The sequence below is a fragment of the Salmo salar genome, chromosome ssa10, assembly GCF_905237065.1.
Source record: "Salmo salar chromosome ssa10, Ssal_v3.1, whole genome shotgun sequence".
NCBI classification, from domain to species: Eukaryota; Metazoa; Chordata; class Actinopteri; order Salmoniformes; family Salmonidae; genus Salmo; species Salmo salar.
The window spans coordinates 93,546,243-93,555,933 of NC_059451.1; the positions used below are offsets into that span (position 1 = coordinate 93,546,243).

General features: G+C 42.9%; 1 long non-coding RNA gene across 1 annotated transcript; it reads left to right on the forward strand.

The window, feature by feature from the left end:
- The first annotated feature begins 598 nt into the window (after window positions 1-598).
- On the forward strand, window positions 599-5,525 carry LOC123724466 (uncharacterized). Its single transcript, XR_006757029.1, has 2 exons — window positions 599-1,020; window positions 3,421-5,525. It is a non-coding gene; the product is annotated as an uncharacterized lncRNA (long non-coding RNA).
- Window positions 5,526-9,691: the final 4,166 nt, after the last annotated feature.

The window sequence follows — 9,691 nt, forward strand, 5'->3', positions numbered from 1 at the left end:
AGGGTGATATGTCTGAGTTTGTAAGGTAGAGTGTTAAAGGGTAATACTCTGCCACAGACAGGGTGATATGTCTGAGTTTGTAAGGGAGAGTGTTAAAGGGTAATACTCTGCCACAGACTTGGTGATATGTCTGAGTTTGTAAGGGAGAGCGTTAAAGGGTAATACTCTGCCACAGACAGGATGATATGTCTGAGTTTGTAAGGGAGAGCGTTAAAGGGTAATACTCTGCCACAGACAGGGTGATATGTCTGAGTTTGTAAGGGAGAGCGTTAAAGGGTAATACTCTGCCACAGACAGGGTGATATGTCTGAGTTTGTAAGGGAGAGCGTTAAAGGGTAATACTCTGCCACAGACAGGGTGATATGTCTGAGTTTGTAAGGGAGAGCGTTAAAGGGTAATACTCTGCCACAGACAGGGTGATATGTCTGAGTTTGTAAGGGAGAGCGTTAAAGGGTAATACTCTGCCACAGACAGGGTGATATGTCTGAGTTTGTAAGGGAGAGCGTTAAAGGGTAATACTCTGCCACAGACAGGGTGATATGTCTGAGTTTGTAAGGGAGAGCGTTAAAGGGTAATACTCTGCCACAGACAGGGGTGATATGTCTGAGTTTGTAAGGGAGAGCGTTAAAGGGTAATACTCTGCCACAGACAGGGTGATATGTCTGAGTTTGTAAGGGAGAGCGTTAAAGGGTAATACTCTGCCACAGACAGGGTGATATGTCTGAGTTTGTAAGGGAGAGCGTTAACGGGTAATACTCTGCCACAGACAGGGTGATATGTCTGAGTTTGTAAGGGAGAGTGTTAAAGGGTAATACTCTGCCACAGACAGGGTGATATGTCTGAGTTTGTAAGGGAGAGTGTTAAAGGGTAACATGGGAGTATTGTACTAATAGGAGGTGTGAGTGTGTTAGTATTTCCTTAGTGTGTGTGTGTGCAGCCCAAGGTCCAGACCCATGTGAGCTGGCTCAGAACCCCAGATACAGGAAAGGACCTGATGTGTGTTTCGACAACAACATAGACGTAAATTCTATTTCTCTATCTCTTGGTTTGAATGTTCTTCATTGCCTGATTGCATGCATTTGTTTATCTGTTTTACATTTTGCTCTCAGTGATCTTTTTTGTTCCATCAAATGAACTGGTTGCTTGCATGACAGGTCTTCTCATGTTCATTCTCTCATCTTTCTGACATATTTCATTAAGTTATATCATCCTGCATTATTGCACCCTTTATACTGACTTTCATTAACTGGCACTACAGTAACTGTCATTTAGTGTTTTTGCATGAAATCTTCATTCTCATCTTTACATTTTTTCTTTTTCCTTGTATCTTTTCTATTTCCAATTTCCTTCCTTCATTTTGCATCTCCATTGGCTGCTTCTCTTGTTTGACATGGTAGGACGAGCCCCTGTGTCCAATCAGCGGTGTCTCTGGTCTGAGTCCTGTCCCCTCCTCCTGTTGCTGCAGGTTTTGATGCTGGGCCCTGGGTCAGTGTTCTTCAATACAAACTGAACTGAGACATGTCACTCCAGCAATGTTGATAGTCAGGCCTTACACACATGAACTACTAACTGACCTGAAACCTGCCAATAATCAGACTTTACACATAGCCACTACTAGCTATGTGGTATCAATTACTACCTGGCTTCTAGTACTTCCATCAAATGCATAAACCCACTTGGATAATCCCAGAGCAAAAGAAAGGCATCTACCACTTGATCATGTAATTCTACACCAGGTGAATAGTGTACTGTTAAGTCAAGTGGATGTGGATGGAATGTGATTGATGGTGAGAAGGCTGTTACTGTGAATGTGACATCATCTCCTACTCTGAAAAATACTGACATCACTCATGTAAATATTTAACATACCCCACAGTATTTCCCTTTGCCTATTCTGACACACAGTCTTCGTACTGCTCATAATAGACCTGTCACACACACACACAGGCCGGTAGCGATGTTTAGGCTGGCCTGGGAATGGAGGGTACAGGTATTATACAGCGGATATAGATCCTCTTTGGAGAGTGAATGTAGGACAAATCCCTCTTCCCCAGCTGAACGATGGAAGTTCCTCTGCAGTCTATATTCCATCTAGAGTAAATTGAGGAAGCAACAGATGGGTTTCCTACCTTTGACGATGTGCTGTACTGTACAACACACAAACACACAAACATACACACACACCAAGGCCAAGAGCATGCACAGATATTTACTTTACTGACTTTATTGTTGCAGTGTCATGTACACGTTTAAAGTGGTGTTTAAGTAACAAAATAAATTGACAATCAACTTTCTTAACAGTTACATACCAATAAAAAGAGACTAGCCTGCTGGCCTTATTGGGTCGATAGGAACATTAGCCCAAGCTATTTAGGAGGGATATCACACCTGGCAAAAATGATTGTCTAGTTCTGTTTTTCTTGCTGAGGGGTGCCCTATACCTGCACCCAGAGGGGAGTAGTTCAAAGTCCAGGTACAGGGGGTGGCTTGGGTCTAAATTGATTTTGTGAGCCTTGCGGAGGGCCCTGACCTTAAAGATCTCATCCAGGCCTGTCTGTTTGATTCCAAGTACCTTGCATGCTATGGTGATAATCCTTCTCAGCATATTTCTCTGGCTGACAGTGGAATTGCCAAACCAACAAACAATACAAAAAGTTAAAATACTCTCAATAAAAGATTTGTAAAACAGAGTCAGTATAGTACAGTCAACATTAAAAGATCCCAGCTTTTTGAGAAAGTACAGTATCTGTTGGCTCTTTTTGTAGATCAGGTCTGTACATTTACTCCACTGAAGCTTATTGTCCAAGAGGACACCCAGGTATTTGTATTCCTCTACAATTTCTATGTTCTGACCTCTGATAGATGTTGCAGAGGTAGGTGTTGTATGCTTCCTGAAGCCTATGCACATCTCTTTGGTCTTGTTGGTATTGAGGACCAAGTGTGATTCGTCACACCACTCTACAAAGTCATTTAGGACCGGGCCATGGTGTTCCTCGTCATCATGCAACAGGCTGATCAAGGCAGTGTCATCAGCGAACTTAACAAGGTGTCTGTCAGGATGGGAACTAGTACAACTATTAGTGTACAAGATGTACAGGAGTGGGGACAAAACACATCCCTGAGGAGAGCCTGTGTTGGTGTTGCGTATGTCCGACACGTGGGGACCTATTTTGACAGATATCCTGAACACTGGCATCAAACAGGAGGAGGACACACACACACACACACACACACACACACACACACACACACACACACACACACACACACACACACACACACACACACCGACATTTCAATGATGTTGCACTCTCCTGAACGCAGCCTTGTAATATGTGTTTAATCTGTTATTTGCCACATAATCTGGTTTGAATTATCTCATTGGCTGCCTGTCTGATTAACGTTTGTTGTGTCCAACAGGAGGATGATTCTGACTGTGGGAGCGGGACCTCTCTAAGCCCCTCCCTCTGGCCCATGTTGGGGCTCCAACTACTGCTGCTGTGGCTCCTCACTGGCTCCCGACACTCATGACCCCTACACAAACACACAAATGCACACACATACACACTCACATCTCACTTAGACAGTGTTTTACATTGGACTGTTTTCTGACACCCCATCCTCTGAACGTAATCACTGATGTGTTAACTCACTGCCAGTATGGAAGAGGAGTCACTCTCCTGTTCTCCAATCATTTTCCAATGCCAAAGGGTGCTCTCTCCCATCGGTCACTTCTCTTCTCCACCATGTTTCAATTGCCTGAGATATTCTATTCTATTCTATGGTGCAACAGTAAGAGCTAACCAAACCCTTTAATTCTGTAGTATCTATGTATTGGTTTGAGTCTGAGGGAGGTTGAGTGGCTGTCCTTCATGCCAACATATTATTTTTCACTGACAGCAGATTATTTGTGTAGGCCTAGTTGTTTGTATTATTGTTGCTTATGATATTTATTATATGTAGAAAAAGATCATTATGAAGACAACGAACACTGTAACTGAAATGGACAGCAAAGTTCTCAATAATCCAACTGTTCCAGGTCAACCAGCAGTGAGTAAATAGATGCAGTAGACTAGAGTAGGGTTCACTCAACAGAGAGCTGACTACTATGACACCAAATAAAGCTCCTTAGAGTAATGGGGATAGTTGGCCCATGAAAGAGACTCTGATAACATGTAGGGTCAAATCATACTTTAATATCGTTATGGCCATGGTGCCAATCTATGACCTGAGCCAAATACTTTTGGTGTGCTTCATTTAGCTTCACTTGCTGAGTGAGCATGGTTGTACTTTTGGGACTATTCCATTGGTTCCATTGCACCGGGAAAGCGAAATCGAGTGCAACTCAAGTGATACACTATCTATTTGACCCAGGTCTTTAGAGATACATATACAGTATAGCTTCATTTGATGCATCAGATTCCTAGTGCCTATGTAGCGTCAACATCCCATTCATATATCCAGAGTTAATCTTTGATGGGGAATCATTGGAATGATGTCTCAATGTGTCCCAGTTGCACGCCGTACAGTATGCTTTGTGTAGTAGTAGAGCAGGAGCAGTAGCTCAGAGATATGTTTCTTATGTTACATAACTAGCTGGTATCTATCTAGCCTGGGGGTCAGTCTCATTCACCTTCAGTCTGCCAGACAGACTTGAACCCACCTCTGTAGAACAATGTGCTCCTGAAGTTAGTTTCCTCTGGATCCCCAGACTCAGGATTTCAGCAAAGTGAAAGACAGAAAAGCTTTCCAAAAGACTACAGGAGTTTGTTTCACATGCCTTGGTGAGCAGACAACTGGAGAATGATATCAGCACATACAGTATAAAGACTGTTTCTTTTCCGTCTTCTACTGCTTGTTTCTTCTTTGTGTTGCTCTCTAAGTGCTGTCAACCAGACGCTGAAAGCTCGGTGTCAGAATGCTGCAATGTGACGGAATAAGTCTGTTCGATGTTGGACGCTCCTCAAACCATGGATAAGTCACTGTTTGGCCATGATGGAGAGGACCAAGGTACAGGCACTGTTACCACAGACCTGAACCACAGACAGTTTCAAGTCTTACCCCACTCTTATCCCAACCTTACCAAAGTTAAGTTCACTGTAAACTACACATTACAAAAAAAGCAGCACTGTAACCCAAAATGATGAACAAACAGCTCCTGTTATGTTGTTTTTACATCAGGGCCTATCGCTGCCTGTGTTGTCCTTTCTGCCATGGCCATCGTGTGACTAACTGGTTTGGCGTTCAGGATCATGCCTGTTTATTGGAGTCGCGTAAGGACATTATGTAGCCCTGGTACAGGCATGTCCCTGGGGTAATCCTTGATTGTGCTTTAATACATGACTTACTCTTTTGTGGAACTTGACTAGCCTGATTACATTTTGTATACATTTGTACAATAATGATATTTACTGTAAAAAAAAAAAAAGAAACTGAAAAAAGGAGATATAATGTTTATATAACTTGGTGGTGATTCTTGTGCAAATATGATGTATTCACAATAAACATATAGTATTGTTATGGTCTATTGATTAGCTGTTCGTTCAACAGGAGAGTGTTTTATGGACATCCAGCTTGGCACAGCAGATGGACATAAAAGAACCGCTTACTGTTTGAGGTCCCCTGTTCCCACAAGTAATACTTCAATAATGATTTAATAATAGTTCATGCTGGAGAGATCAAACAGCGGGTCACAGATCAGGACAAACATGGTATTATCTTTCAGCTGCGCAGAGCAAGGTCAGGATACTGCTACAGATGAGGGGAGGGGAGAGGACAACTCTTCCATCGCTCTGCGAGAACAACAGAGAGTGGCTCCCAGCCATTCCACTGTGTTAGGAGCCTTGGTACAGAGTCAACTGTACCGTCGCTGACAGGTTAGTAAATAACTAATCATGCAGTTACATGGATGTACTGTACAGCACTGGCTTGTAATGTCTGCTTAATGATGAATGTCACTGTATGCAATTCTAATCACTTATCAGTGTTTGGTTTAATATCATAAGGTACTGACAGACATGCAATGACCATGGCTGTCTAATAGACATACAACAACAAAAATATGATAAGATGTTCTTGTGTTCTCTAGCACACTGATAACAATACGTTTTTCAAAATGCAATAATGCTCCTCAGATTCTCTGATAGACTAATAGGGTATTATGCAACTATGACCAACCATTAGTTACAGTGAGTCTGCCTGTGGCAAAGATTTTCAGTGCTTTCTTCAAGGCTTGGGATTCATTATGCCAACATTAATTTATATTTATTTTCTCATAATGTTAATGTGACTATCACTACTGGACTCCCTAACTGATGATATATCATGGTAAAGTCATAGTACAGGGGTTCTCACTGAGAATGACCTGGTACCAATGGGACATTCTTCAACCACAGAGTGATGCCACGCTCTAAAGGCCTGCAAACTGTGATAACACCCTTTACATCATGGGATATTTGTGGATGCAAATGTTGTATCTAAGATGCTTTTGGAGAAATATAGTGCATATGCCTTCTTCTTTCTTCAATCAGAATGATTGTTCTAATACCTCAGTCTAATGTGATGGCAGTGCTGCTTTCTTTGCCCCACGAACACACACATACCCACACAGCATTACCGTGGACAGGTGTCCATGCAGATGAAAGACAGAGAGATGTGTAGTGACATAGCATGTCCCCTGTACTAGACTGTGTCCCTGGATGGGCCCACAAGTCCCCTCTCTCTGTGATGTCTTGACGGGAGAAACCGACTTGGCTCTGGTCAAGCATCACGGCTGTGACAGGTCCGAGTGTCTTTAGGTTTATGTTGTTTATCCCATGTTATATTTGGATAAATTCAACTACTGTTCATTTTTTGAGCTTTGTGTTTGTTATACTGGGAAAGGAAAGCTCAAAAGGATCACGTTGGGCTGGACTGGCAGGTCTTGGTGTGTGTGTGAAGGGATGGTTAGCCTGGGGGATCTGTGTGTAATGTGACTCCTTGTCTGTACTGATGGGGCTCATAGCCTTCACCATGGCTGCTATCTCCTTACATGCCAGTGCTCAGAGTTAACGGAGACTGAGGAAGAGAGAGAGAGTGAGCGAAGGAGGGGGGGTGAAGGAATTACCTAAACTTCAGAAATGGTCACAGGAAAAAAGCCTTATTTTTGACTGAAATAACATTACCTTACACATAAAGAGTCAGCACACTGCTATGTGTTTCTGAGTTGTGCTATATTGAACGTGTGAACTAGGATGTTCAGCTGAGAGAAAGACAAGCACTGTCTCTGATCAGAGCACTGTGCGTTGATATAGACATTTGATCCTCATTAGTAAACTGGCCACAACCACCCTGAGGCCATAAGAAAGACCATGAACCTAACCTTAACCATACGGCCATTAGACCTAGCCTGAATAAACATCTCTAATCAAGTGGCCCTAATTTAGTTGACCTCTGACCTTCATTTTAATTGGTTGTAGATTGGTTGTTCCAGTCAGAGCAGAGGGGAGGGTTTGTTCCCATAAGTAGGGTCATCATTTTTCAAAAGCTATTTTCTTGTTGTCTGTTTGTTTTAGTAAATTACAAATCTACATTTAAGTTAAACATGTCTAAATATTACTTTTCAAAATTGCCTGCTCATGAGCGTTCTCACTTACTGAGAAAACATAATATTATAGTGCTTCCCTCATGCCCCTTTTCATGACGGCACTAGCAGCCACGTAAGTGAAAGCTAGCTAACTACCATCCGGAACATTAAGCTAGCCAAGACCAACACCACAAACAAACTGACTATACAGCCACATGTAGTGAGTGGAGTAACAAACAGACTATACAGCCACATGTAGTGAGTGGAGTAACAAACAGACTATACAGCCACATGTAGTGAGTGGAGTAACAAACAGACTATGCAGCCACATGTAGTGAGTGGAGTAACAAACGGACTATACAGCCACATGTAGTGAGTGGAGTAACAAACAGACTATACAGCCACATGTAGTGAGTGGAGTAACAAACAGACTATACAGCCACATGTAGTGAGTGGAGTAACAAACTGACTATCCAGCCACATGTAGTGAGTGGAGTAACAAACAGACTATGCAGCCACATGTAGTGAGTGGAGTAACAAACGGACTATACAGCCACATGTAGTGATTGGAGTAACAAACAGACTATACAGCCACATGTAGTGAGTGGAGTAACAAACTGACTATCCAGCCACATGTAGTGAGTGGAGTAACAAACAGACTATGCAGCCACATGTAGTGAGTGGAGTAACAAACGGACTATACAGCCACATGTAGTGAGTGAAGTAACAAACGGACTATACAGCCACATTTAGTGAGTGGAGTAACAAACGGACTATACAGCCACATGTAGTGAGTGGAGTAACAAACGGACTATACTAAACAAGTTGAATATCTTACCTGTGATGAAATGTTTCCACACACTGAGCTACATGTATCGTACGTGGACACCGGGACCCCAAACTTTGAACCAGAAAGGGTTCTTCAAAGGGTTCTCCAATGGAGACAGCTGAGGAACCCTTTTAGGTTCTAGATAGAATAACCCAGCATTTTGGAAGTCAATTTGGAATCAGTCAACAATAAATCCTAACATTCCCCAGTATTCCTTTGATTCTCCTGTGGGTGCTGGAATTAAAGTCAACGTTCCCAACCTGACCTACAGGATCAGCGGGATGCAGGGTCCCCAGGTGTGTGTTTGTGTTTGGTTTTACTATCCTTGTGGGGACCAGAAGTCATCACAAGGATAGTAAAACAAGGAAAATTCAGACAAGTGGGGACATTTCACAGGTCCCCACAAGGAAAAATGATATTTTAGGCATACAGTAAGGGTTAGGTTTACAATTACGGTTCGAGTTAGAAGTAGGGTTAGCTGTTAGTGTTAGGGGTTAGGGAAAATAGGATTTTGAATGGGAATCAATTGCTTGGTCCCCACAAGGATAGTAAAACAAATGTGTGTGCGTGCGTGCGTGCGTGCGCGTGTCTGTGTGTGGTGGATTCAAATAAAGTATTTAAAATGTGTTTGCGCGTGCGTGTGTTTCTGTTGTCAGTGGAAAAACAGGGAACCCTCTCCAGGTGAATATTGTCAGCGGAACATGTTCCATTTAGACACTGTAATAAGTCATCTGTTGGTGGTTATAGGTATATGGCAGTCATCAGAGTGTAGCGCTCTGGCTACCACCCTGTAAAGTCCCCTTAGACGCCCCTCTCCCACCAAACACACACACACACCCACACACCCACACACACAGGAGACTGAACAGAGATTCATTTTGTAGAGGGGGGGTGCCAGCATGTGTAGTAGATCATTCCCAGCTGCTGGGTCCCCGCTTCTTCAGAGGGTAATCAATCTCACACAGACACACACACACACGGGCATTGCAGAGGGTTCACTACCAAAAGCAGGTGTGTGTGCGTGACCCCACCTGAACCCTGTTTGGCATAGCGTGCATCATGTTAACTATCAACATGCTAATTACAAATATCAGTTCTGACACAAATACACACGCACGTGGTAAAAAAACTGCTCTCTCCACCCTATCCACAGGGTGAATTAACAATGTCCACCAGACAACACAAGTTGGTTGTCCCAGATGTATGGCTGGTGATGGTACATACTCATTACAACATGCCATGGTGAAATGAACATGAGGCGGTGTTATAGTGATAAGTCATCCCAGTCATTAATCACC